Consider the following 5,494-nt stretch of genomic DNA (forward strand, 5'->3'; position numbering starts at 1 on the left):
CAGGAATCCTAAATAGATGAAAACCTACCTGCTTTACTTTAACTATTTATCTGAAAAAAACCCAAATTTCCAGAGGAGAAAATACAATAGAAGTTACCTGGCTGGACATCTCAGGAATTTCACTGGGTTTAAATCCGTTTCGAACTGAACTGATCCAGCTTTGTTTAAAGTGTTACTTATCCTCTAGGACCTGTATGTGCTATACAGCAGATCTTCTCGTACGCTCGGTGTTGTGCTGAGCTTCTCCTGTGGGTGGATGGTTGTCCCCAGGAGGCCAGTTGTCAGCCCACCAGGATGGCTCAATTCCCCAGAGCAGCCTGGCAGGCCAGGATCTGGCCCCAGTAAGGGACCTCATTCAGCAAGATATTCTGTACTGTGCCATGACTAATAATCAGATAAATAGTCTGATCAATGATCAGGCTCTATGTCTATCTCTGTGTGACCTACAGTAACATGGGACTGCCCTCAACTGTGCTTGTGGCAGTTGTAAACTCATTTTTTTAAGCCCACATGCATTGCTCTGCTGATGCCTCTTCATAAAGAGAGAAGCATGGTAAATCTGCTGAGCTAACTTTACCATTAGCTTGTTTCTCTTCTTTCACTGTGCTTTATTTTTCCATTGTGGTTTTTTTTTAAATGGAACTAATTATAATCTTCCCTCCTCTTGTTGTTTGTGCAACAAAATACCTTAGCCTGATCAAAAAGGTTTCATTTTGTGTAGGAAGCTCAGCTATAAACTTATCTTTCCATAATGCCTGTAGGTTAAATTAATGTAGATAAAACTCTTATATCACACAATCTGTTCTGTACCTATGTCTCTAAATGCACATGGGATGACTTACATAATATATATAGCAGATCATAGTAATTTCTTTCTTAAATATGAGCTTTGTCATTCTTTTTGGGGTCCAATACGATAGAGTGAGAGACTGACTGTTGTTTAATGTGTCATCCGTTCCACCTGGGTGACACCCATCTGTTGGAACGTCACAAGCAGAGGCTAATTTTGTAGCTGTGCTGTTGCCGGCAGCCCAAGAAGTATTCATTGTGGCATTTATTTAGTCCTTTTTATTTGCCTTGAAATCACTGCCTATTACAGATGAGTTTCTCTTTGCAGCCTGTTGAGAACAATAGCAAAAGTCCCACTGAAATTTAGCTTACTTCCCTGAGAAGAAGTCACAAGTGGTATAGGATTTATTCTTGGGTTGCTTTACTGGGTCACCATCTTTTATTAGCTGATAATTTCATGTTCAGTAATGACAAGACAGTCAAACAGAGCATATCTTTTACAGCAGAGGTTGTCTCTGCATGAGTAGCTTTTCATACTAAAAATCTAGGCGAGAGAGAATTCTTCCAACGCATCCAAAATGTGCATGAAAGGAAGAGATTAATATAAAGATGATGGCCTCATCATCTGATCTAGCCTCTCAAATCCTTTTGGACGTGCCAGCTCCAGAAATTCTTCCAACTTGTTTTCTTACAATCCCCTCTATATTCTGCTTCTAACGAAGTCCTGTGAGAATGACTGCAACAGCTCAGAAAATGAACTCAGTTTTGAATCACATTTGAAATTGGCAGGAAAGTGAGGGACTTAAAGCCAAAACCCAAAACATCCTCAGATATGAAATATTTGGGATCAAGATCCCAGCGTTTGCCTCTGAGAAGAACTAGAGCTACTTGTGATTTGCTGCAATCAATCAGGATTTTCCAGTCCTGTAAGAAAAATGTCACTGAAAATGATGTTACTGTAAGACAGAGTCACCGTGTAGCCTTGTCTGGAGGACAGTACCAGCTGTGGATGGGACTATCTCCCTGACGTTATCTGGAGTAATACATAAACCAGGCTGCAGAGTATCATGAGTAATTTTTTTGTTGCTGTTGGTGTGTTTTATTTTTATAGTAAGTTGATTACCACAGGTTGGCTCCAGTTGATACTTGGGATACCTGTGGGAACCGTGTGACCTTCTTGAACTACTGTGTTGTCTATGGGGACTCCAGTGTACCCTATAGGGAACTGCCTATAGGCTGTGCACTCTCAGAAAGAACTATTCTGGGGAAGGATGTATTGTCATTCTTCCCATTTAGGGAGAAAATCCTCATTCCTGTTTTTCTAGTTTTCCAGCATTACCTATCCTGTGTTAACCAAGTAAGCCCAGACCACATGCCTTGCCTCCAGGTAGGTCTTTAAAGGTTAATTACTTCATTGTAATAATTAATGTCTGCTCATTGCCTTACAGGTACATTTAAGGCAGCAAAGATCTGCTGCACTATAGCTAACTAACAATAAATGGCAGTTCCTTTTGAGAGGTTTTGTAGTCTTTGCTATTACAACAGATAATATTTTACTGTTATATCAGACATAATTCTGAAGGCATTACATATTGCTAATATTTTAAACTATACTTAGAGATTGATATGATATGTGTGTTGCAGACTTTGCGTTAATCTGAAGCAACTCAGTTCCACAAGAAATTCTGGAGACAAGTAACTGCTTGAAGCCTAAAACTGTTCCACTGTTGTTACTGCTTTTTTTCTTTTCATTTTAAAATCTTGCAATTAATATATAAAAAAAAAAAAAGGCAAATACAGACCAGCTGTGAAACACAAAGAAATTGTTAAAAGCTGCATCCACGAGGATGTCTGGGCAGAGTGCCATAACACAACTAAGCATCTGAGCCAGCATGATATAATTATAATTAAACAACTCTAAATAAAACAAATTCCAAGTTGAAAATAAAATAAAAATCCATCACTTCTGCTTACTTCTTTGTGGCAGAGGATCATCTTAATCTCAGTTTTAGAAATTACTATCTATCCTCCTGCATACTGCAAGGTCTGTGTTGTCTGCATGCTCTCTATAAGTGGGGTTTCTTGGAGGAGGCACCTCATCAGGCATTGCTCAAGTCCATATTTCAGTCAAAAGAGACTGAATTCAGGAGGATTTGGAACAAGTCTGGAGCTCACTGTCTTTCTTAGGGATACTACATAATGGCATGTATTGATACTCTACATTTATGACATATAGAAATGTGCCTCCTGTTCTGGAAAATGGTATATTCGGTTCATATCAACTGGATTCATTTAAGCAAAGGGTCATTGACAATGATATGTTGAGACATAATCTTTTTACACTTAAACTAGAACACAATTTCTAATACTTTCTCATTTCCTGGAGGTTTGTTTAGTAACATATCCTCTATTTTATTTTTATCTGAAGGGACAATATGCATTTAATGTTAGAACCTTTAAGCCAAACTGGATCTGATGACTCTTGGGACATGCTTGAGGTAAATACTCTTTCAGTAAAGTCATCTAGGTATTTGTAGTAACGATTCATGTTATTGTTTACTGCTATATTTCTAGGAGGAGCAAGAGTAACAAACGGAAACTTTAGTTACTGAAAAAGAACTGCCAGAAAAAGAACTTAAATCTTGTAAATAAATGAAATGGATGCTGACACAATGTTTAAGATCATTGCTGAACTCTTTCTTTCATGCAAACCAGATTTATTTTTTAATTTTCTACACATGCCCCATCTTTCACAGAATAATTTTATGCTCAATTTTAAAGGTTAGATCCGTACGTTAAATAGATCCTTCTCCATCAAAACCAGTAGAACTGAAGATGACTATAATGAAACTCACCAGAATAAAATTCCTTCATGTAGATCAGATCAATCATGAGACTGAATAGACAGATTACTTTATCATGGAAGTTCAAAATAGCTGCAGAAAATGGTTTTGACCAGTCAGGTACAAAATAGTAGACCAAACATTACACAATTTTTGGAACCTTCATAATTTAAAAAAAAAAAAAAAATCCTCTCACTCATATAGATAATCCTAAATGTTCAATCAGTTACTAAGACATTTTGAGTAGGAAAAACTGAATTTTGTGCTTTGAAGAGGAGCACAAACCAATGGCTTTTAAGGGAAGGCTCGTCAGGTGAGTTTTCTATGGACATTCCAAGTCAATAATGGAATCTGTGGTAAACACAAGTACTGTAACAAATGTAAAACTTTAAGCTTCTGTGCTTGCTGATTAGATGTTTTGTTTTTCCCTTATGACATTGTTATAGAAATAGAGACCACGTATTTAACTGTGAATTTCTGTACTTGGTTTCAGAACTTGAACCCTAAATTTTTCTTAGATTTCTTACAGATTTCTAACCTGTAAAGGGATATGATTTAATTTCAGAATTTTGTATGATATGCATTGTAAGCTTACTTTGTTTCTGACAGCTTTTGTTTCTGATCCTAAGCCAATTAACTGAAATTTCTTCTGTTTTGTGATGAGTAGAAAATCTGTTTTCTTCCTCTTTCCTTCCTGTTTGAAAAAGCTGCAGCTTATTACTGCTTACTCTCTTAGAAAGAACAGGAAATTAGAGCTCTGGAATGAAAGTAATTTAAAAATAATGATAGAAAAGTAATGTATTGTAGTGACAAAAGTTGTAGTTCATCATCTACCAAGTATGTAATTCTGAAGCACTGAACAGGTGAGATTCTTGGTCCTGTTTCGAGGTGGTGTAAGTATACAACCAGTGTATTTCTTTACTAGAAAGGCTGGCTGGGGAAATCATTGGTATTATTTATATCCAGTCTGTTCATCTCCAAACTCTCCTTCCACTGCTCAGCTCTTCCTTTGTTTCCTAGGTGTGTTAAATCGGCAAGTCTTAGCACTGCTGTCATCTGCTCTGTACTTTCTGGCTCTCTACCATCTGAAAAACTATTCTCTGGACAAATTGGATGCTGGAGTAAGTCTTCTGTGTGCCTCATGGGATAACATGAACAGCAGCAGCCCAGAGCTGTTGTGCTTAGTCAACTTAAAATGACAGCTGCTGTTAATAACAATTAGAACTTGTTAACACCAATTGCAATGGTGATTCGTATGAAATAAAACGTCTGCTTGTTCACTGGGTACTTAATTGAAGTAACATATAGACTATCAAGCAGCCATCAACAGCAGTGACCGGAGAAAGACTATGAATCCAACTAACTTCCCCCACTTTCAGAGACTGTTTATTGAGATTTTTTACTCTCCAGTGAATAAGAAATGCTGAGTAAAAGGATATTACATACATTGGCTGACATTTGCAGTGGACTAGTTAATTCTTGTTGCCTTTGTGTGGTGGCTGCGTGTGTATGCGCCCATGTGCTTGATCCTGTCAGTGAGCTCTGGACCCACTCCCCTCTGCTCCCAGCAGGCTGTTAACGAGACTGAATTTTGGGGGTTATGTAAGAGACAATCCAGGAAAACATGCCGAACTATTTGGAATTTACCCCCAGCACTAACCTCTACCCCATTATGTCATACACTTTAAAAAAACCTTTGTTTTGTTTTTGTTTTGTGGAGTGCCGGGTTGTGTATCATCTGAAAAAATGATGTCTGTCAGTCTTGGGGAGGGAATTGGGTGTACCAAGAGACTTTTGCTTGCTTCTGCTTTCCATGGGCTGTGGCTGTAGTCCCTGGAGTCAAAAATCTCTTCTGTCTCTAA

The sequence above is a fragment of the Phaethon lepturus genome, unplaced genomic scaffold (genome assembly GCF_000687285.1).
Source record: "Phaethon lepturus isolate BGI_N335 unplaced genomic scaffold, ASM68728v1 scaffold45533, whole genome shotgun sequence".
NCBI lineage: Eukaryota > Metazoa > Chordata > Aves > Phaethontiformes > Phaethontidae > Phaethon > Phaethon lepturus.